This window comes from Camelus ferus, chromosome 32 (genome assembly GCF_009834535.1).
Source record: "Camelus ferus isolate YT-003-E chromosome 32, BCGSAC_Cfer_1.0, whole genome shotgun sequence".
Classification (NCBI taxonomy): domain Eukaryota; kingdom Metazoa; phylum Chordata; class Mammalia; order Artiodactyla; family Camelidae; genus Camelus; species Camelus ferus.
The window spans coordinates 9,290,873-9,315,562 of record NC_045727.1 but is presented as its reverse complement, the minus strand read 5'-3'; the positions used below and the strand labels follow the sequence as shown (position 1 = coordinate 9,315,562).

Here is a 24,690-nt window from a genome sequence, read left to right as displayed (position 1 = left end):
AAGGTCAAAAAGTCTCTACATTCATATACTTTCCTTACAGTTTAGGACACAATTTGGCAAAAGCCAGATAGAATTTAATAGCAGTAAATACAGTATTTTTTTAAATGGCCATGCAATATGGACAGATATGTTATTGATGAGTTGGTTCCCTAATTTTGTAGATGTAGAAGTTTTTATAGCTTCACAGACAATTCAGTCTTGCAGAGAGAAAAATTTCTTTGTATTTTGCTGAACTTGTCTGGGTGGTGTAATCGACTTTGGTCCAGGCCTGCAGAGGTGAATACACATCCAAACCTGAACCATTTGAATGTCTGCAAGATTTTAAAAGTCTAGAATGTCAGATCTGGACTATAATTCTGGTAAATGACATCAGTGAGTGGGACTCAAAAAAACTCCATTTGAGTGCAAAACATTTCATAAGCCAAAAAAGGCTTTGAAATTGTGGCAAAGCCAGAGACTTTTGTGCACCACAAATGGCCACAAACCCATGGGGACAACCACAGGCCTTCTGGAGTGCCAAGGGAATTCCATGTGAGGAGTCCAGCACTCACAGGAATCCAACAAGTCCCTGCCAGCCAGAGCACCTTCATTGCTACTGTGCTGTTTTGGGCAAATGTCTTTTCCTCAGGTTCAAATTGGTTTCTTGTTATTTTTTTGCATAAAAAAAATCAAACAACTTCTTGTTCCCTTGGTGAAAGTAAAAGCCTAACATTTTCTGATTTCTTTTGACAGAGAAAAACATGAGCCTATGAATCTAACCTCATCTGTGATTGTCTGCTGCTGGGAGCAACCAGATCAGTGTCAGTCCCTTTGCAGCCATTGGCTGGGAGCCTGCATGTTACCTGGAATGATATTTGAAACATGTCACCCTAGCCGTGCCTTTGCTGTGGGCTGGGAGGCGAGTCAGTCAGAATCTGCACTATGGAATGTATGTTTCAGATCCGAAGCTAGGAGATATTTTTTAATAGTCAGAGAATGTACTCATAAATATATCTATTAATGTATTTATGCAAGAACATTTTAAAAGATTTTTTTATTATAAAAATTTACCCCCCAAAATTTAAAATGTAAAAATAGTGGAATTAAACATCATTTATAACTTAATTATCCAAAAAGAATCTTAAAATCCTTCTGAACATTATTTGTTTTGCTCAAATGTAGATATTTTTCCCTTCCAAAAAGGAAAATTATTTCATTTTTTTGCTTTTTCCTTTTATTATATATTCCATATCAATAAATATAATTCTTTTAAATCCTTTTTAATGGCTGTTTAACACTATATTGAACAGATATGGAAATAGTCCTAGGTTTCAGAAATTTAAAAAATTGTCATTACAATACCACTGAAAAGAATATTTTGGTGTTTTTATTTTTAGTTACTAATTTGGACTAAAAATTAACAAGTTTAGATTTCTTCATCTAAAACATTGGTAATTTTATGAATGAACTGTAAGGATTTTAAATAACTTTCAGTAATTTCAACAAAGAAATTATCTTTAAGGTAAAAATGTATGATGGCTTGCAAATCTATTTTTATTATATCTTCACTTTTACCAGTGTCATATGTGTGTGTGTTTGCACATGTGCTTTAACTACCAGCAATGTAAGAAAAATCTGTGTACTAAAAATGTGAAAATAGTTTCCTGGTTTGTGTTTTCATTCTCCCAATATAGGTTTTGGATGACAAGCTTCTATTTGCAAAAGTACACAGCCTGTGGGAGGTGCTCTGTACATATGCTGAGATACTGCACATCAAATTACCTCTGAAGCCCAATGATCTGAAAACCCGGTCCTCAGACTTCGATAATTTCAGCTGTTTTATGAAAGTCCTCCAAGTGGATGAAAGTATCATCAAGCCAGAGCAAGAGTTTTTTACCACCCTATTTGAGAAGAGCTGCGTGAATGACTTTTATATGCAGGATAGAGATACGTTCTTCCATCCAGCCACCAGAAGCCGCATTGTAAGTCTAAACCGAGTTTGGCTGTTTTGGGGGTGATTTAGAACCTGCTTTGAATTATCAGTGATTTGGTTTGGTTGGTTTGGTTTGGTTTTTAAAAGATGCCCATAAAAAGGTAAAAAGAGAAAGAAAAGAAGTATGCCTACAGATTCCTGTTAGGATAGTAAACAGTGGCTGGTTAGTTACCCTGTATAAACCATACAGTCTCTTTTAGAATCTTTTTAGGTTTACTTCATCCTTTCTCAGATCAAGTATCAAGTAAGGGACAATATTAAAAAATTCAGGATTAACAGGCTTGTGAGCTCCGGGATTTGCAAGGCAGCTTTCCCTCCCCATGGTGTAAGTCAAATGGCAAAGATGAAATAAAGCACCTCATGTCTCCTCTGGTGTTAACAGGAAAGGGCTAATGTTCTTGACCTTGTTTTTTCCTGGGTAAAATGAAGATAATATGTCAGGAGGCGACAAGCTCATTTAAGGCAGGAACCATGTTGTCTTGTTCACTGCTGAATCCCAGGCACCGGGAAGGCTGAGTTTAAATGAGTGAGTGAATGAATGAACTGTAGTTCCCCCAGAGTTACCATGTGGGGTGGTGCGGATTAGCAGCTAAGAGCATAGACTCGAGAGGGGAGGGTACAGCTCAAGTGATGGGGTGCATGCTTAGCACACATAAGGTCCTGGGTTCAGCCCCAACACCTCCTCTAAAATAGACAAATAACCCTAATTACCTCCCCACCCCCCACCAGAATTACCTTGTTATCTCCCCACCACTTAAAAAAAAACAAAAAGAAAAAAATAGTAGTGGCTAAGAACATACTCAGGCTGGAACACCTGTGCTGGTTTCTCAGTGTCAATCTTGTAAAAGTCATTTAGCCTCTGTGTTTCTCAAGTTCCTCAGCAATAAAATGAGAATAATAATAGTACCCACCTCGTAGAGTTGCTATGGGGATTAATAAATCTGTGTCAATGTTAGAACAGCCCTGGCTAATAGTAAGTACTATGCATCAGTCAGCTCTTTTCATAATTACTGACAGATGTTATTATCAACCAAAGAAGTATTAGTTCTTTGTAAGGGAAATGCATGTTAGACCATTTCATTTACCATTTTCTGTAATTCAGGCTTTTCCCTCTGAAATACCATTTTCTGTCTGTGCACTAGAATGTCACTTGGCTTTCCAAAGTTCATCTGTCTGGGTTCTTGTCATGATGGCAATACTGCAGAGTGTTGACAATTTTTAGGGACTCCGTCTGAGATGACAGCAACCCCTCAAATTCAGGAGCACTTCTCTAGCTGATAACATCTCTCATGAAATGAAGGTTTTAAAATGTGACTGCATCAGATGCTTAATGATGCCATAAATGCAAGGATGTTATATCTAAGCTCTTTAAATAAATCCTGTCATTGAAATAAAGGAAATGCTATATTATAGTGCTCTATGACTTTGTTATCTTCGCTATCCATTTATCTGACTCTCTAAGACCAAAGAAAGCAAAGACAGACATTGATCATTACTACTGTGTGGTACGCGCATTTGTGGATGAAGACAATACTGAAATGCACTGTTTAAGATATTAAAATGGACACTAAACAGCTGCTTGATGCACATGCATGAACAGAACAGGGAGCTGGGTGCAGGGAGCAGACACTGAGCTTCCTGGATCAGAGACCCAGCATAGCAGTCCAGCCCAGGAGTCCACATGTTTTATATTTATGTCCCAGCAAAATTAGCAGTGAGAGTCTGAAATGAACTTTGGGGACACTTGCAAACAGCTGTCATGATTACTAATGTGGGACACCAGGATTCTACAGTGTTTAGTTGGCATCTGCACACAACCAGTTCTTTTCCACTAAAGCCTCTTGTAATTGCTGGTCCCACATCCAGGCTGAGGAATCATCTCATGTGGTGTTTGGGAGGGAGGTAAGTGGAGTCAGGACCCATGTTAAGGCTGGGTGGGTAATAATCTGGTTCTAGTACAGGAGAAAGGAATGTAGGTCAGGTGGGAAGGGGAATGACTGGATTTAAATTTTGTTTCTTGGGTAAGATAAATATATAACATCAGGTTAAGTTTCTTTGTTGTTTATATTCCATGTGCTGTCACAGAATAACTACTGAATTGTGGGGACAAAAAAGCCTGGGTTTTAGAATTGACCCTGCCCCTAACCTGCCAGAGTCCAGGTTCCTCTGGGTGTCCAAGGAGGGGGCTGGACCATCAGGTTTCCCTCCACTGCAGCAGTTTGGTCACTTGGGTGGCCTAGTTTTTTGCTGTGGAAGACTGGCCCGGTTGTAGGACATTAAGCATCTGCAAGGCCCTCACCAGGTACCCACGGTGGTCCCAGGACTGTAACATCCAAGCGTTCCTTTCCACCCACGTTTGCAAATGACCCTCAAGGGGTTAGTATTAATACTGGGTGAGAATTATGAAAAATTCTATGGTACCTCCATCCCTCCTGGCAAGTGAGGGCCCCTTATTTACAAATGACCACGAAGTATTAGCACCACATTTTATCAACAGAACATATGAACACGTGGTGACAGTGACGCTCACCTGTTTGCTTCTGCTTCCCAGTGCAACTTCAGCCTCCGTCAGAGGACCTCAGCTGCCCCAGCGAACAGGGTCTTCTGTACAGGGAATGGGCTCCTCCTCGAAGCATAGACAAGAAGCAGCCCTTAGATCTCATCAGGTGAGCTGCTGTGGAGAGCACTCCAGTGGGTAGGGCTCAGGGTTGCCCTCATGGCATCTGAGTGTGACAGTCCACCAAGAGTGTTACCAACCAGGAAGCTCACAGGAGCTCTGAGCTTTGTTGCCCCAAGTTTTTACTGGAGGCTTTATTACAAAGGCATGATTGATTGAGTCACTACTGACATGGCTAACCCAAACCCTAACTGTAAGTCAAACCTTTCCTTAGCCCTAAACTTTGAGTCCCTTCCTCTCCCGGTGGTCACTCACATGTCACAAAGCTCAAAGCCCCTCTCCTCTAATCACATGGTTGGTGTCTCTGGGTGGCCAGTCCCCATCCTGAGTCATCTCATGAGCACAAGGCATCCAAGGGTCCACCATGAACAGCAAAGACACTCCTATCTTGGGAAATGTCAAATCTTTAGGGGTTGCCGTCCAGGAACTGGGAACAAAGACCTCCTAAATTCTTCATTAAACATTAGATTTCACTTAAATTATAAAATAAGAGAGAAATTCTCACTGCTTTGCTGTATCTTCTGTCTGACACCGTCCCGCTACACCACGTGACTGTAACGTCTCGCTCAGCGTGGCTCTTTTCAGAGCATCAACGTCGGCTGCTCCCCGGAGCTTATGCTGTTTGGGAAAGGTGGCTGGGGAGAGGGAGACCAAGAACAACTGAGCAAACAAACATAATTGGGCAAATAAGGAAACAAAACATCTGATTGAAATGAAGGAAATAACAGAGTGTTGAGATGGGAAGACATGGGGGGAAGTGAGTCAAGAAAGCTATCTTTGAGTAGGTGACATGTTAGCTGAGATGTGGATGGTGATAAGGAGGCTGGACTTTGAGGATCTGGGAAAAGTCACCCCAGGGATAGAGGCAGCTTGTCCATTGGCCCCGAGGCACAAATGTGCTCAGCAGGTTTGAGGAGATACTGGAGCCAGCGCTGCTGAGAATGATGAGACGCGAGGTTTAGAAGGGCATCAGGAGCGCGGAAAGGAGTGTAGACTCTAAGTGCAGTGAGAAACGGTTATGATAGTTTAAGCACTAAGGTAATTTTCTCTCACTCACATTTTGCCAAGATAATGTGGAGAATGAATTGCAGGGACCCAGGAAGCAGGGAGGCCTGGTCGGAGGCTCTTGGAGTGTGCCAGATGAGAGATGGTGGGAGCCAGGGAGAATGCGTTTGGGGAGTGGGGCTGACAGGATGCAGTTATGGGCTGGCTGTGGATGGTGAGGAGAAGAGGAGGGTCAAGGTAGCCCCAGGTCGGCCTGGAGCCAGGTGCCTGTTCTTTCTAATCTCAGCGCCCCATGCAGGTGCCCACCTACTTGGGCAAACCTCTTAACCTTCAATGCGAGGGTTTTAAAACACTGTGAAGTGTTTTTGCTTGTTTCACATTTTATGGAAAATTTCAAACATGTACAGAAGTAGAGAGAACAGCACAGCCAGCCTGCCTGTATCAGTCACCCAGCTCCAGAACTGTAAACTCAGAGTCACTGTTGTTGCATCTTTCATCCCCACCTCCTTCCCTCCCCCACTACGGGATCATTTTGAAGGCAATCCTACATAGCTTAACCTCTCACTAGTGAAATGACAAGGTCTCTTTTAAATACAATTGGAATATTCCCTTTTTTTAGGGTTACAAAATAATTCCCTGATTGTCACAAAAATATATGTTTAAGTAGTTTTTGGATTGTAATCAGGATCCAGACTAGGTTCAGACATTGCAGCTAACTTATCTCTCAAGTGGGTTCTGATCTATAATTTTCCCTGTTTCTCATTTTCCTTGAAATTGCTGAGGGGATTTCTCTATTTCCTGTTTGGACTGATTTCATTCTCCCCTGTGGTGTTAGACTTGTTTCTCCATCCTATGTATTTGCTTTAGCTAAGTGATTTGATCCTCCCCTAAAAGCTTGATCTGATTGAGGTTCAACTTTGTGCAAGAATACTTGTTATGTGAAGTTTTGTACTCCTGTCATAAGGTAAATAATGCCCAGTTGACTCTCTTTTTTTGATGACAGCAGCCAGTAATGATTGTCACCTGGGATCATTATTTCATAAGGGATTTTATTTCATGTGGTCATACTCTAATTTCCTCCCTCAATTATCAGCAGGATCACAGTCATGATGAGGCACTTTCTCATTAACCCGGGTTATCCTGTAGAACACGGTTTTAAGAGGATGTTTGTACATATGTAAATATTTAAAGTTGATACTTTTATCTTTTCTTTTTAAATATTTTTTTCTAATGAAGGTACTAGAGATTGAATCCAGGACCTCATGCATGCTGAGCACACACTCTGACACTGTGTGTACCCCATCCCCCTTGAGATTCATATTTATATGATGTTTTCCTTCTGCTATTTTTGTTTTATGTAATACAGTATTTGATGGCAGGGTGATGGGTTTGATGGCTCTTTAATCATTCTTTATGGGCTTTTGGGGTTTGTGTGTGTGTTTGTGTTTGTAAAGAAAACAATTTCCCCCCTATTTTAAGTATATTTTGCTAAGGAAAGTATGTTGATCTTTTCCCTGCTCCTGGCCCACGTGTTCCCTTTGTTGCTTCCCACTAGTGGCCCCTTGAGCTCTGTGACAAGTACTAGCATGTCGTTAATCCAGGTTGAAGGAGATCTGAAGAGATTTATTCAAGGAGATGAAATTTGTAGACAATGTATTGGAAAGTATTGAGAAAGTTATTCATTAGGAGAAGGTCTGGGGTTGAATTGTTAAGTGCACAAAAAACTAAGCTATGAACCACCAAGACAATTATTAACTCCAGGAAAAAAAAGTAGGGAAAAAAAAGTAAGTCTAGCAGACAACTTGCTACAGCTGTGAACAGTCTGTACAGAGTTCTAATAATGTAAAGCAAGGATACTGAGCTGATCAAAATTATATTGTAATTGTATCAAAAGGTTGGAAGAATGAAGGTTTGGGTGTGTAGATGAGATGGGGTTTGAAAGAGAGCTTAATCCTCATTTTCCAAAATAGAAATTTAAATAGGTGATACATAAAGCTGAAAAAGTCAGTAGGCTGTGTTACAAGGATGTTAGTCAGAGAAAGGGAGTAATTATTCCAAGAGTCAGCAGTAGGAGCTGAACATGGTTGCTTCTGACCAGGAAGTGGGGCGGTTGTTGGGAACTGCTCTTTTTTACAATCGGTGTTCGAGAACTGTTTGACTCTTTAATGAATGTATGGTATAAGTTTGATAAAAAGAAATCAAAGCTGAATTTTGAAAAATTGATGTTAAGAATTGGGGTGTTTTTGACAGAGAGAGATAACAATCAGACAAAACTACATTTGAAGGGATCCTCATTATTCCTAGCCTTTCAGTAAGGACTAGGAGGCAGACATCTGTTTAAGGTTCAAAAATTCTTTCTGACCTTCTTGCCGACATGTAACCTTTGGAAGTAATGAACACCTCCATCACTGTAAATATGCAGGCAGAGGCTGCCTGCCCAGCTCTCTAACTGTAGCAGGGTGTGTTTACCACTGGCCAGTTGGAGCAGGCAACTTCTAACATTCTTTCAGTTTTGAATGTGGCATTTCCAGGGCAGATAGTTGATAAGAATGTATTACAAAAAGCTTAACAAGAAAGAGTCCAAGACATCTCAAACCCATTGCCAGGGTTTTCTCTGCCAGACACCATCCTGAGCCTGCCATCCGTGAGCCAGGCCACAAAGACCAGTCACATGAGAATGAACACACTTTGTCCCTCCTATCTGATTTGGCACCGGGCTCAGCCCTTTCCCCCATGGAATGGTCCACGCCCAGGTCTCTGACGATGGAGCTGGTCTCACAGCAGCCCTGTGAGCGCTGGTCCAGCCCTAGGGGTTCCTGCGTGAAGTTTCTCAGGACTCCAGGCTGTTCTCAGAGCTGAGTCCCCCCTAGGCTAAGCCCACGGAGCTCATCTCAGCTCCAGACTGAGCCGGAAGCCTCCGAGAGAAATCAGAGCTGAGGAAATCCACAGGTTTTACCCAGCACTGCCGAGTCAGCCGTGCGCCAGCTGAGGGAAGTATCAGTAGCAGCAAGACACACCTGAGCCGCCGCCTCATTGTTCCGCCTCATCCCCTAAACCCTCTGTGTCTGCCTGTCTGTGTCTGTCTCCCTTTCAGGACCAGCCTGGCACCGCTTCGTGCCCTGCCTCCTTTCTTCTCATCTTGCCTCCCTGGCCTGTTCCATCTACTCCAGATTAACTGAGTAACATTGAAGAGTTTTTAAAACCTAGGAAGAACAGACGTGCTAGATACAAAGAATACAGGGCAGTACCTTCCTCAGTCACAAACCTCCTGCCCTCTCCCATTCCCACAATGAGTTTTATAAATATTTTGTCAGAGAGACATTGCACTCCCAGTTGTTATCATTATCAGCCATTTCCTTATTATCTGTGGTTTATGATGCATTTGCTCCAGGGATGTTCCCGAGATAAGGCAGGAGCAGATGACTGAGCCAGTTGTTGAAGTCCACTTGTGTTAAGCCTGTTAAGATTGATCTTTGGGGGGATTTATTGAATGTGCCAGACTGTCCAGTGAGTGGTGATGATTCCCTGCATCTGTTCCGGAGTTGGCCTCGTCCCCTCCTTTGCTCTGTTCTCATTTATCTCTCTTCAGCAGGTGAACCAGTGATCTGTACTTCTATGATACGTAAAATACTTCTTATTTCACGGTAGAATTTGGGGGCTGCTATGAAAACGCATATGTTTTGAGTGTGAATTGAGTCAGAGGTTTAAACTTAAAGCCCCCTTGATTTAGAATCAGAAATTAATATGATGGAGGGAGGGTATAGCTCAGTGGTAGAGTGCATGCCTAGCATGCATGAGGTCCTGGGTTCAATCCCCAATGCCTCCATTTAAAAAACAAATAAATAAACCTAATTATGCCCCCCAAAACAAAGAAAAAGAAATTAACATGAGGATGAAGCTACAGAGTGATTATGTGTGTCTTCTGAAACTACCTTCTGTCTTTCTGCAGGAAATTCTACAGAGAGAAGGTCGGAATCTACTTTGCTTGGCTGGGCTATTACACTCAGATGCTCCTCCTGGCAGCAGTCATGGGGGTGACTTGCTTTCTGTATGGATATTTTAATCAAAATAACTGTACCTGGGGGTAACTCCTCTTTATTCCTTGTTACCGTGCTTACTTACTTAGAATGACATTCTCCTGGAGCATCCATGTTGCTACAAATGGCCCTATATTGTCAGCTTTTATGGCCGAGTAGTTTTCCATTGTATACATATACCACTTCTTTAGCCAGTCATCCGTTGACGGACATTTAGGCTATCTCCATGTCTTGGCTATTGTAAATAGTGCTGCTATGAACATTGGGGTGCAGGTGTTATCCTGAAGTAGGGTTCCTTCAGGATATATGCCCAGGAGCAGGATTCCTGGGTCATATGGCAAGTCTATTCCTAGTCTTTTGAGGAAACTCAAAACTGTTTTCCACAGTGGCTGCACCAAACTGCATTCCCACCAGAAGTGTAGGAGGTTGCCCTTTGTCCACAGCCTCTCTAGCATTTGTCATTTGTGGATTTTTGAATGATGGCCATTCTGACTGGTTTGAGGTGATACCTCATTGTAGTTTTGATTTGCATTTCTCTGATAATTAGTGATATTGAGCATTTTTTCATGTGCCCATTGATCATTTGTATGTCTTCCTTGGAGAATTGCTTGTTTAGGTCTTCTGCCCATTTGTGGATTGGGTTATTTGGTTGTTTATTATTAAGTCATATGAGCTGCTTATATATTCTGGAGATCAAGCCTTTGTCAGTTTCATTTGCAAAAATGTTCTCCCATTCTGTAGGTTTTTTTTTGTTTTACTTATGGTGTCCTTTGCTGTGCAGAAGCTTGTAAGTTTCATTAGGTCCTATTTGTTTCTTCTTGCTTTTATTTCTATTGCTTGTGTAGACTGCCCTAGGGGAAGATTTCTGAGATGTATGTCAGATATTTTGCCTGTATTTTCTTCTAGGAGGTTTGCTGTATCTTGTCTTAAGTTTATCTTGCTGAAGAGACTGTCTTTATTCCATTGTATATTCTTGCCTACTTTGTTGAAGATTAGTTGGCCAAAAGTTTGTGGGTTCATTTCTGGGCTCTCTATTCTGTTCCATTGGTCTATATGTCTGTTTTTGTACCAATACCATGCTGTCTTGATGACTGTAACTCTGTAGTATTGTCTGAAGTCTGGGAGATTTATTCCTCCAGCCTCTTTCTGTTGTTTCTTCAGTAATGCCCTGGAAATTCTATGTCTTTGATGGTTCCATATAAATTTTATTGTGATTTGTTCTAGTTCTATGAAATATGTCCTGGATAATTTGATAGGGATTGCATTAAATCTGTAGATTGCCTTGGGCAGTGTGACCATTTTAACAATATTGATAGTTGCAATCCAAGTGCATGGGATACCTTTCCATTTTTTAAAGTCTTCTTTAATTTCCTTCACCAATGGTTTATAGTTTTCTGTGTATAATTCTCTTACCTCTGTGGTTAGATTTATTCCTAGATATTTTATTACTTTGGGTGCTATTTTAAAGGGGATTGTTTCTTTACTTTCTTTTTCTGTTGATTCATCATCAGTGTAAAGAAATGCAACTGATTTTTGAACATTAATCTTGTAACCTGCTACCTTGCTAAATTCTTCGATCAGCTCTAGTAGTTTTTGTGTGGACCTTTTATGGTTTTCTATATATAGTATTGTGTCATCTGCATATAGTGACACTTTTACCTCTTCTTTTCCAATTTAGACCCCTTTTACTTCTCTTACTTGCCTGATTGCTGTGGCCAGGACTTCCAAGACTATGTTGAATAGGAGTGGTGATACTGGGCATCCTTGTCTTGTCCCAGATTTTAGTGGGAAGCTTTTGAGGTTTTCACCATTGAGTGCTATGCTGGCTGTAGGTTTGTCATATATAGCTTTTATGATGTTGAGATATGTTCCCTCAATGCCCACTTTGGTGAGAATTTTTATTATACATGGGTGTTGAATTTTATCAAAAGCTTTTATGCATCTATTCAGATGATCATGTGGTTTTTGTCCTTTCTCTTGTTGATGTGAAGTATTACATTGATTGATTTGCATATGTTGAACCACACTTGTGTCCCTGAGATGAACCCCATTTGAGCATGATGTATAATCTTTTTTAAGTGCTGTTGCATTCTATTTGCTAGTATTTTGGTAAGGATTTTCTGCATCTGTGTTCATCAGTGATATTGGTCTGTAATTCTCTTTTATGGTGGTGTCTTTGCCTGGTTTTGGTATCAGGGTGATGGTGGCTTCATAGAATGAGTTTGGGAATATTCCTTCTTTTCAAGCTTCTGGAAGAGTTTGAGAAGGACTGGTATGAGTTCCTTGTATGTGTGGTAGAATTCCCTGGTGAAGCTGTCCAGTCCAGGACTTGTATTTGTAGGGAGGTTTTTTTTTTTTTAATTCAATTTCATTCCTAGTGATCGGTTTGTTCAAGTGGTCAGTTTCTTCTTGATTCAGTCTTAGTGGACTGTATGTTTCCAGAAACTTGTCCATCTCCTCTAGGATATCCATGTTTTTTCCATGTAGTTTTTCATGATATTCTCATATGATATTCTGAATTTCTATGTTATTTGTTGTAATTTCTCCATTTTCCTTTCTTATTTTGCAAATTTGTGCTCTCTCCTTTTTCTTCTTTGTGAGTTTTCCCAGAGGTTTGTCGATTTTATTTACTCTTTCAAAAAAATTGCTTTTGGTTTGATTGATTATTTTCTCTATTTCTTTTTAATCTTTATTTTATTTATTTCCTCCCTGATCTTTATTATTTTCTTCCTTCTGCTGACTTTTGGGTGTTTTTGCTCTTCTGTTTCTAGTTCTTTTAACTGGTGGGTTAGATTGTTTATTTGATATTGTTCTTCTTTTTTGAGGAAGGCCTGTATCGCCCTAAACTTTCCTCTTAGCACTGCTTTTGCTGTGTCCCATAAGTTTTGTGTGGTTGTGTTTTCATTTTCATTTGTCTCAAGGTATTCCTTAATTTCAACTTTGATTTCATCATTGACCAATAGTTTTTTTAATAGCATGTTGTTTAGTCTCTATGCTTTCCTTTTTTTCTCCTTTGTTTCTCTGTAGTTGATTTCTAGTTTCAATGGCATTGTGGTCAGTAAAGATGCTTGAGATAATGTCTATCTTCTTAAAATTGTTGAGGCTTCTTTTGTGACCAAGTACATGATCAATCCTAGAAAATGTCCCACGTGTATTTGAAAAGAATGTATATCCTATTTTGGGGGGTTGTAATGCTCTGAAAATATCCAGTAAATCTAATTTTTCTATTGTATCATTTAATTTCTCTGTTGCCTTATTTATTTTCTGTCTGGAAGATCTGTGTAGTGATGTTAATGTGGTGTTAGAAATTTCTGGCAATGATTGTATTCCCATCAATTTCCCCCTTTATCTCTGTTAGTACTTGTTTTATGTACTTAGGTGCTCATGTTGGGTGCATATATATTAATGATTGTAATATCTTAGTACTTGTTTTATGTACTTAGGTGCTCATGTTGGGTGCATATATATTAATGATTGTAATATCCTCATCTTGTATTGCTCCTTTAATCATTATAAAATGTCTTTATTTATCTTTCTTTATGGCCCTTGTTTTAAAGTGTATTTTGTCTGAAATCAGTACTGCTACACCACTTTTTTGGCATTTCCATTTGCATGCAATATCATTTTCCATTCATTCACTCTCAATCTATATGTGTCCTCCCTAAAGTGTGTCTCTTGTATGCAGTGTATTGAAGGTTCTTGGTTTATTGTCCAGTCTGCCAATCTGTCTTTTGACAGGAGCACTTAGTCCATTATCATTTAGAGTAATTAATGATAGATGAGTGTTTATTGCTATTTTGAACTTATTTTTGCAGTTGACTTGGTATTTCTTCTTTGTTCCTTTCTTCTTCCTTTTGTGGTATGGTAATTTTCCTTTGTGTTATCTTGGATTGTATTTAGTTTTGTGACTCACTTGTAAGTTTTTGGCTTGTGGTTACACTTTTTTGTAAGTCTGTTAACCAATTACTGTAACTGTGTGTACTAAACAGATAGTAATGTAATCTCAAACCCATCCTACCGAGAACAAAAAATTTGAAAAAAAAGAAGAAAGAAAAAAATACTCTATATTTTCTTGCTTCCCTCTCCCACTCAATGATTTAGATGTCTTCCTTTACAATTTCATGTTCATTCTATTTGTATTTCATGGTAGTTATCACCTTTCCAGTTATGAGTTCTCATTTCTGTAGCATCCTGCTTCTTTTCTATTTAGAGTAGACCTTTCAATATTTCTTTTAGCATGGGTTTAGTGTTGCTAAAGTGTTTTAGTTTTTGCTTCTCTGTGAAATTCTTTATCTCTCCTTCTATTTTAAAGGATAGCCTTGCTGGAGAAAGTATCCTAGGCGGCATATTTTTTTTTCATTCAGAACTTTGAATATATCTTGCCACTCCCTTCTGGCCTGTACTGTTTCTGTAGAGAAATCATCTGAGAGCCTTCTCTTGTAACTCACTGTTTGTTTTTCTCTTGCTGCCTTTAGGATCATTTCTTTATCTTTCAGTCTGGCCATCTTGATTATGATATGTCCTGGTGTGGGTCTCTTTGGGCTCTGCCTGTTTGGGAATCTCTGAGCCTCCTGTACTTGGGTGTCTGATTCCTTCTTTAGGTTTGGGAAGTTTTCAGTCATGACTTCTTTAAATACCATTTCCATCCCCTTTGTTCTTTCTTCCCCTTCTGGAACCGCTATTATTGCATAGATTGGCATGCTTTATATTATCCCATAGGTTCCTTATATTGTTTTCATTGTTTTTTATTTGTTTTTCTCTCAGCTGTTCTGATTGGGTGCTTTCCGTTGTCCTGTCTTCTAGGTCAGTTATTCGCTCTCTGCATTATCTAGCCTGCTTTGTACAGCATTTAGTTCTGACCTCATTTCAGCCAATGAATTTACCAATTCTACTTGGCTCTTCTTTACAGCTTCTATTTTGTTTTTGACATATTTTATGTCTCTAAACACTATCTCTTTTAGTTCCTTCAGTAATTTGATCACTTCTTTTTTGAAATCTTGATCTAATAGACCATCAATGTCTATTTCATTGATCATTCTTTCAGGGGATTTCTCTTACTCTTTTAATTGGGACTACTTCCTCTGCTTCTTCATACTGCTCATATCTCTCTGGCACTGTGGCTTAAGGAGTATCAGTTATCTATTGTGGTCCTTAAAGGAGTTTATTTATCTATTTAAAGGAATAAAACTTAAAAAAGAGAGAGAGAGAATTTTAAAAGAATGGAGGAAAAGAAGGTTTGAAAACAGTGTATAATCAATAATAGAAGAGCAAGTTGAAGCAGATTAGGAATCGAGTTCATATGTCTTTTAAAAACCTTAATAAAAAGAAAAAAATCAAAACACAATATTTGAAACCTGTGAATAATCAATAACAGATCAAACCTAAGAGAATTAAAAATGAAATGAGAATTGTAAACATATAGAATTGTTTAAAAATTAAAGATTAAAAAGATAATAGAAAATAAAACAGATACAAAAAGATTTAAAAAACAAAGATGTTCTCCTCGAGACTGTGCGCTCTTAATGGTTTTATTGAGAGGTCTTTGTGTCTTCGCCCTGTTTCACGAACTCAGCTTGCTCTGTTGGCTCCCTCGTCTGTGCTGCTCACAGTGTCTGTCGGCAAGAAGATCGCACCCCTCCAACACTGGGTCAGGTGCTGCTCTCCTTCGCGGTGGGTGGGTTGGTCCCTCCCCTTCTGGATGCCGCAGTCTGTGCTGTGCCAGTTGCTCCATTGGTGGGCTCAGCTTCAAGAATAACAGCTTTATGGAGATATAATTCACATGCCATAATATGCAGCCTTTGAAAATGTGCATTAGGGTTTTAAGTACATTTCAGAGTTGTGTAGCCATCACCCACAAAATGAACCAGTACCCTTTAGTAAGTCACTCCCTAACCTTCCTTTCCCTTAGCCACCACTCTACTTTCTGCCTCTATGGATTTGCCTGTTCTGGGCATTTCATATAAGTAGAACCATACAGTATGCTTCCTTTTTTGATTGTCGTCTTTCATTTAGTGTGACGTTGTCAAGGCTCATCCATGGTGTAGCATATATCAGTACCCAAATTCCTTTTTGTGTTCAAATAATATGCCATTGTTATAAATACACCACATTGCTTATCCATCCATCACTTGATGATGAATACTTCTGCTGTAAATGCTCATGGACAAGTTTTTGTGTGAACACTTATTTTCAGTTCTCTTGAGGATATATAAAAAAATGGAATTGCTGGGATGTATTCTACTTTTAACATTTTGAGGAATTGCTAACGTAGCTTTTAAAGTGGCTGCACCATTATATATTTCCAGTAGTAATGTATGAGGAGTCCAGTTTCTCCACATCCTCATCAACACTTTTTATCACTGGGTTTATAGATACATATTTATATATCATATATCATATATATTTGTCATCCTAGCTGGTATGAAGTGGCATGTCATTGTGCTTTTGATTTCTGTTTCCGTAATGCCTACTGACGTTGAACATCTTTTTATGTGCTTATTTCCCATTCATATGTCTTCTTTGGAGAAACATCTATTCAAATTCTTTGCCCATTTTAATTCTATTTGTCTTTGTATTGTCATGTTTTAAGTCTTCTTTGTCTATTCTGGATAAAAGTCCCTTATCAGGGAAAATATTGGAAATATTTTCACCCATTCTGTGGATTGTCTTCTTACTTTCTTGATGAAGTCCTTTGAAGCACAGAAGTTTTTAATTTTACTGAAGTCCAGTTTACTTGATTTGTTTTTTTGTTGTTTGTGATTTTGGTGTCATATCTTAGACGTATTTGTAGTCCAAAGTCCTGAAGATTTTCTCATTATTCATTTTCTAAAAGGTTTAGTTTCATGTCTGTGATTTATCTTGAGTTAATTTTCATAAATGGTGTTAAGATAAAAGTTCAGTTTTCTTTCTTTCCAGGTGTATGTTCAGGTGTCCCAGCATCATTTTTGTAAAGATTATTTTTTCCCCATTGGATTGTCATGGCACCTTTGTCAAAAATTAACTGGCTACATGTAAGAGTTTATTTATAGACTCTCAGTTCTTTTCTCTCAATCTATTTGTCTGTCCTTTATGCAACTACCACACTGTATGGATTACAGTTTTGTTAGTGAGTTTTGAATTTGGAAACTTCAAAACTTTGTTTTTTTTTTTTTTTAAGATTGTTTTGACTATTCTGGGTATCTTGCATTTCCATATTAGTTTTAGGATCAGCTTGTTCATTTCTGCCAAAAAGCCAGAGTTGCATTGAATCTATAGGTCATTTTGAGGACAATTGCCATCCTAACAATAATAAGGCTTCTGATCCATGAACACAGAAGAGCTTTCCATTTATTTTAGGTCATTTTTAACTTCTATCAGTAGTATTTTAGCTTTCAATATACAAGTTTCAGACATTTTTCTCAGTATTTCACATATTTTTCTTAATATTCCTAAGTATTTTATTCTTTTTGATGCTATTGTAAATGAAAATGTTTCCTTCATTTTATTTTTAGATTATTCACTGCTGTTGTATAGAAATATAATTACTTTTTTATATATTGATTTGTGTCTTACAATTTTGATCAGACTTGGTTATTAATTCTAATAGGTTTTTTTTTTTCAATTTCTCTCTCTCTTTTTTTTTCTTTGTGGATTCCTTGTGATTTCAATATATAATATCATGTCATCTGGAATCAAAATAGTTTTATTTCTTTCTTTCTAATCTAGAGGCTTTATTTTCTTTGTCTGGTTGCTTTGACTAGAACCTCTAGTACAATGTTACTTTTGGGAGGAAATAATTCATTCTTTCACCATTATGTATGATCTTTTCTCCAGGTTTTTCATAGATGTTCTCTGTCAAGTTGAGGAAGTTCTCTTCTATTCCTAGTTTTTATTCATTATTCTATTAATATGGCATATTACATGGATTGACTTTTGTATGTTGAACTGCCTTTGCATCCCTGGATACATCCCACTTAATTGTGGTCTATTTTGTATGTTACTGGATTGGATTTGCTTGTATTCTGTTGAGGATTTTTGCATTTATATTCATAAGAGATAGTCTTTAGTTTTCTTGCGATGCCTTTGTCTCATGTTGGTTTCAGTGTGATACTAGTCTCATTGAATGAATTGGGAAGTGTGCCCACCTCTTTATTTTTAGACGAGTTTGTGACGCATTTTTTTTGTTTTGTTTTGTTTTGTTTTGTTTTGTTTTGTTTTGTTTTGTTTTTTCTTTAAGTAGTTGATGGAATTCACCAGCAAAGCCATACGGGCCTAGCATTTCCTTGTGGGAAAGTTTTGGATTACTATTTTGGTCACTGCTTATTGTAGGATTATTTGAGTTTTCTATTTCTCCTTGAATTAGCTTCAGTCATTTATGTCCTTCTAGGAATTTATCCATTTCATCTAGATTATCTCATTTATTGACTATATAATTATTCATGGTATTCCCTTATATTCCTTGTTATTTTTGTAAGGGCAGTAGTGACATCCTTCCTTTTATTTCTCATTTTAGTAATTTGAATCTTCTCTCTTTTTTTCTTCAGTACTAGCTAAAAATTTGTCAATTTTGTTGATCTTTTCAAAGAACCAACTTTTCTTTTTGTTGATTATTCTCTGTTGTTCATCTATTCTCTATTCCATTTATTTCTGCCTTTAGTATTTTGATTAGAATGTTTAATTCATTTACATTTATGTAATTTCTTATCAGGTTGAAGTTACATCTGCTATCTGTTTTCTATATGTCTTTTTTCCCCCATTCCTCTATTACTGCACTTTTCAGTACAAAGTAGGCATTTTCAAGTGTGTCATTTTAATTTGTTATTTTATCTTTTTTTCTCCTCCTCCTCTTCCTCCTCCTCCTTCTCCTCCTTTGCCCTGGAAATTATAATTAACATCTTGTTTTAAAGCAATCTAGTTCACATGAATGCCAACTTAATTTCAATAGTACACAAAAACTTTGCTTTGGTATCAATCTTTTCCCTCCCCCTCCTCATGCTGTCACTGTCATACAAGTTACACCTTTATGCATTTATAAGTGCTTCTACACAGTTGCATCAGTATTGTTTTATGCAGTTGTCTTTTACATCAAGTAGAATAAAACACTTACATGTAATACTCTACTTATACTGTTTTATTTTTTTACTCATGTAGTTACCTCTACTAGTTCTCTTTATTTTTCAGGTGAGTGTCCTTTCATTTACACCTGCTGGACTATCCTTAGTATTTCTTGTAGGTCTGACCTACTAACAATGGATTCTTTCAGATTTTGTTTTTGTAGGAGTGTCTTAATTTCTCCTTTAATTTTTTTGAAGAATCATTTTGCTGGCTGTAAAATACTTGGTGACAGTCTTTTCCTTTTATCACTTTGACGATACCATTCCCACTGCCTTCTGGTCTCCATGGTTTTTGATGAGAAATCAACTGTCTTCTGAGGAGCCATTGTATATGTTGAGCCACTTTTCTCTTTCTGCTGTCAAGATTCTTTGTTCTTGTCTTTTGACACACTGAGTCTGATGTGCCTATTTTAGATGTCTCTGTTTATACCACGTGGAGCTTGTTGAGCTACTGGGATGTACAAATTAATGTTTTCATCAAATTTGGGAAGTTTTCAGCCATTATTCCTTTATATATTCTTTCTACCCCTTTTATCTCTTCTTCCTTCTGGCGCTCCCATTATGTGTGTATTGGTATTGTTGATGGTGTCCCACCTATCTCCTACACAGTGTTCATTTTTTTTTCATTCCTTTTTCTTTCTGTTCCACAGACTGGATAATCTCAGTAGTTTTAAGTTAACTGACTTTTTCTTCAACCAGTTCATATCTACAGAGAAACCTCTTATTGAATTTTTCATTTTAGTCATTATATTTGTATCTCTAGAATTTCTAGTTGGTTTTTAATATAAATTTTATCTATTGATATTCTCCGTACAATGAGATGTTCACATAATTTAATTCTTTAGGCATGGTTTCTGTTAGTTCTTTGAACATATGTGTAATTGCTTATTTATGTCTTTGTGTAGTAAGTCCAGTGTCTGGGCTTCCTCAGGTAGTTTCTATTGACTAAATTTTCCTCTGTGTTATGGCCAAACTTTTCTGTTTCTTTGTACATCTTGTAATTTTCTGTTGAAAAGTGGACATTTAAAATATTACAATGTGGCAGATCTGAAAGCCAGATTTTCCTCATCTCCAGGGTTTATCGTTGCTTCCATTGTCATTGCTGCTGCAGCTATTTATTTAGTTACTTTCCTGAACAAATTCTGTAAAGTCTGTATTCTTTATCATGCATGGCCATGAGATCAGTGTGTGTGCAGAAAGCCTAGTTGTCGTCACTGTAATAATGATTGGACAGTGATTTCTTTCAATGCCTGGAGCCAATCGTTTGTGCTGTTTCCAGGTGGTTGTGTGTGTGTGTGCTGAGGCACGCCCTCGGCACTGGCAGGCAGTCTGCAGCTCTTCTGTAGCCTTTAGTTTTTGCTTATGCAGAACCTCAAGTTCAGCCAGAGTTGAAGGCTTAAGATTTTCTCAGAACTTTCCTTGCCATGTGCCACACATGAGTACAGCCTTCTACAATTCTTAGAATTTTTTGGAGCTTTTTAACCCTACCTCCACCCCCAGAAAGTCTCATTACTCAATTTTGCCTTCTAAGTTTCCTAGTCAGCATCTAGTTAGCCTCTACTGGTACCACTGCCTCAGGCAGTTGTAATGTTAAATACTCAATGCTGATTGTTTTTCACAAACTCTCTGGGGACAGGCTGTTTGCACAGCATGAGTTTGAGATAGGTCAAATAGTGACAGCTGTCTGCGGGCGGATTTTTTGGGTAACTTCAATTCACTTCTGCCCCTACCTTGACTGTGAGACTGTTGCTTTTAAAGGCCACCATTTAGGTGAGGATACAGGGATTGGGATAGATCAAGTTACAATGCCACAAAACTCACTATCTTTATGGAGATTTAGCTTTTTTTTTTTCTCAAATAAACATGCCCTGGATTGCTGGAAGCCTTTGTTTAATTTCCAGAGTTCTGCAGAGGTTAATTTTGACAAATTTTGCCATTGTCACTGCTTCGTAGAGCCGTAAGATTTCCAAGATTTTTACTTAGATATTCTAGAAGTGTACCCATTTGCATTTGTTTTTAAGTGAGTTACTTTCAAGGCTAATTCCACAGCTCCAGCCCCATTCACATAAGAGTCCATCTGCATGGCTTCTCCTACAGGGAGCACTGTGCAACCTGTTTTCAGTTTGTTGTTTTTCTAATTAAGGTGTAGGAGTTTTTAAAAATATGCTCATGAATAGCCCTTTGCCATTTTTACATGTTACAAAACTGCCACTAGTCTGTGGCTATTTTTTCACGTCTCTTTTCGTTGCTTTAATGAAGTTTTCACTTTTAAGGATTTTCAGTATAGCAATATGTGGATGCTGATCACATGGGTGAGGCATTTAACTACTGTCTAAACCTCAGTCTTTGCTCTGATTCACTGTCAAGAACATCTGAACACATCTACTGAACCCCGTATACCAATGGATGCTGAAAGCCCTAATTTAAAAAATGCCTTTTAAGTAAAGCAAAAAATATTAACTTTGACACTGGAAAAGACAAATCTCAAATTTCTTAGCTGATCTTGCTTTCTGTGATCATGAGCTACATCATGTTTGTAGAGCCGACAGGCATATTGAGCTACTGATTTTATTTCATCGGATTTTAGAATGCAGAACACATTTCAGGCCCCCTTATAGCACCATATGTGTATCTTTAAGGATATGTACATATGATGATGTCTTTATTTTAAGTACCTTATTTTATTTTAAGTACCTACTGCTGTGAACCTCATTAAGGAAACTTTGGAACAGCAGAACTGAAATTTTCTTACCACCATCATCCCGTAGCACCTCTTTTGCACTTAGATGTTGTGTGGCAGAGTATTTATCTGCTCCCTAGAAATGATCAATGTTGAAGGGGAAAAAAATACCCTCCTCTAATAAATATAGTCCAAATCACACACTTATCTGAACAATGGCCACCATTTTAGTCCGCACCAATCCATCCACTCACACTGACTCAGAGTCCTCAACACAGACAATCCACCACTGAAGTCAGGGTCCTCAGCACACGTTCTATCCCCTATCCATTCCTTGTTGTTTCTGACCTACTTTTGTCCAGCGCGTCCTGCCAGCCTTTCCGCTGCCTGACTGCAGTTTTTAATTTTTACCTTTGAGTTCCAGGCTGTGCCTAGTGATTTCCAGAGAAACGCCAGACACCTGGCTCATCAGGAGGGGTGGGGAGGATTTCAGAAAGCTGTTACCCTAACTCATTTGTAGATCAGTGAGTCGCTGTTGTGAGCATTCCTTCTAGATCTCTGCCTTGCCGGCTGCATCCACCCCAGCAAAATAACGTAGCCCCTCCAACCACCTCTGCCGCCATTCATGTGGGTTTCTGCTTTCAGTGACACTCAGATACTGCTGATTGGCATTATGTATATATATATATTTTTTAATTGAAGTATAGTCAGTTACAATGTGTCAATTTCTGATGTACAGCACAATTTTCCAGTCATTCATATACACGTATATATGTATGAATTCCTTTTCATATTCTTTTTCATTAAAGGTTATTACAAGAGATTAAATATAGTTCCCTGTGTTATACAGAAAAAATTTATTTTTTTTAGCTATTTTTATATATAGTAGTTAATATTTGCAAATCTCAATCTGTGATGGTCAGTTTTAAAGCCACTTCTGGAACCTTTGCTGCAGAAAAGTCTGAGAAATATATTTTCAACCTCATAGCCTTTTGGTTAGGAAGTTGAAATAAAGGCTGAGCTGGCTCACCTACCTTGTCTGCCTTTGTGAGTAAAGAGGTCTGGAGTTTCAAGGCCCAATGAAATGTCCCAGCCCTTCAGTAGCAAACTTAAAGCAACCAAAATGCACCCATCTACCAGAGCATGACTTGTCCTTAGACACTGCTGGCCATAACCACCAACGCTGTCTAAGGCATCGTCTTCATCTGGTGCACACTTTCTTTAGATGTCTAATATCCTGATTAACAGGACAAGCTGGTTTGGATTCCCAAGGTCGCAGGCAGCCTTCTGCCTGACTTTGGTGTATATATGTTCATTGAAGAGTCCTCTCTCAGATCAGCTAGAGCTGCCTGGTGTGTGGTTTGCCAGAGAATGTGGGTGCAGTGCTCCCCACCAGAGTCCTACCAGTTGTTTTATTGCAGGAAGAAAGAGAGCAAAAGAGACAGAACAGGAAGTTCTTGTCCAGCCTCAAACACAGTCACCCCCGCCCAGGGCTGTTGCTCTGGGACACACATAAATACAGGTCAGCATCGATGTGGCCCCGGTGTACTCCAAAACATGGTGTTGTTTTACTGGGCTATCTGTGTCTTTCATGGACCATGCAAAGGTCTCAGCTTTGTGAAATGGGGAACTAAGGAACTCCCACCCATGACCGTAGCTCCCAGGGTTTGCACCCTTATGGGTTTTGAGGATTTGCTGGCAACTCATCCTTTTTCACCAGGTCATTTCTCAGTTACACGGCAGTCCTGTGACTTCCTTATCAGAACTGCTCCTTAAGTTCGGGATTTAGTGAAAGATTCCATTTTAGCCTGTAAGTTCATGTTCAGGGAGGAGGAGGAAGACAGCACAGACCAGAATTGCTGTTTTGCTTTTTTTTGTTGTTGTTTTCATAAGCCGTCTCCTGTTGTCGATTAGACACTGTGCAAATGAATGACTGTTACACTCCCATTTGAAGGATGAGGAAAATGACACTCAGGAAGAGGAGGCAAATTTCCTGAGGTTCCAAAGACAAAAAGGGATGAGCACAGAATAAGATCCCTGCAAAGTTCTTGGCAGTCATCAGCCTTTAAGTCACTGACAGAGTGCCGTGTGTAGTAATAAAGTTGTAGGGTGCTTTTAGGAGGGTGCAGATGTTCTTGTTTTTGTTGATACAATCACACTGTCTTCTCTGGGACTCTGAAAAAGAGAAGTGGGTTAGAAAATGTTGGTTTCTCATCCCTGGTCCTTCCTCCCCCTCACAGATATGGACCCTTCCATCTGTAGCAGGAATAAGACAGCCCCAGCCTTCCCGCCTCATGAGATCAGTACTCATTCATTTCATCCCTGCCCACCTGTAGGTGATAAAGCACAGCATGATTTTCATGTCCTGCTTCACTGATTCTTGTGAAATTAGGTGTTTGAAGATAGAAACTCATGAAAGGAAGCTGATTTTTTTTTTATATAATGTGCAGTACTTTTCTTAGCAGAGAAGGAAATTGAGGATTTTCTTCATTGAAAATCAATAGAGATTTCAAGAGTATCTGTATTTCTGATGCATAGATTAAAATGACAATATCTAGAGGGATTATAGAAACACAAGGAAGACACCAAAAGTGTCTTTAAAGAGCTTTTCTAAGACTGGGCTTGTAAAGAGACTGTTAGTTGACAGAGACCCTCTTCTCACCCATAGTCCCTCTCCTTAGGTTGCAAAGGGCCAGCGTTTCCCCTGTGTGCAGTCCTGGTGCTTCAAGTGAGTTGTGGGGTAGGGCGGTGCACATGGTGCTGCCTTCAGTTTGTCCATCCTAAGTAACCCCTGGCAGTCAGAGGGCGAGTGTGTTTCAACTTCATGAAGCAGCCTCCATGCTCTCCGGGGTGTGTGCTCATCTCAGCTCATCCCAGCTCAGGTGATGGCAGAGCAGAGAGTGGTGGCAAGGTCAGCCATGAGTAGCCGGGAGCACCTGGAGTCAGCTGGGACCCAAGAGGCTAGGAGTTCCAGGTGGAATTCCCAGGAGTTCCCACAGCTCATTCATTCGGCTAATACTTCTCCAGCACCTGTGATGTGCTGGTGCTTCCGTTGTGAACAGACCAAATCCCTGTCCTCATGAAGGTGACGTTCTCGTGGACATGAGAAGTGATACACGCAGAAGCAGATCCAGGTCAGGACACATGAGTGCTGTCAATTTTGGAGTGCAGGAGGTGAGATCATTTGGGAAGGAATGTATGACACAGGAAAATGTAGGGGAGAGGAT

The 24,690-nt window shown here is 39.0% G+C and overlaps 1 pseudogene; it reads left to right on the top strand.

Moving 5' to 3' along the window:
• The first annotated feature begins 363 nt into the window (after window positions 1-363).
• LOC116661017 lies at window positions 364-23,310 on the top strand (annotated as a pseudogene).
• Window positions 23,311-24,690: the final 1,380 nt, after the last annotated feature.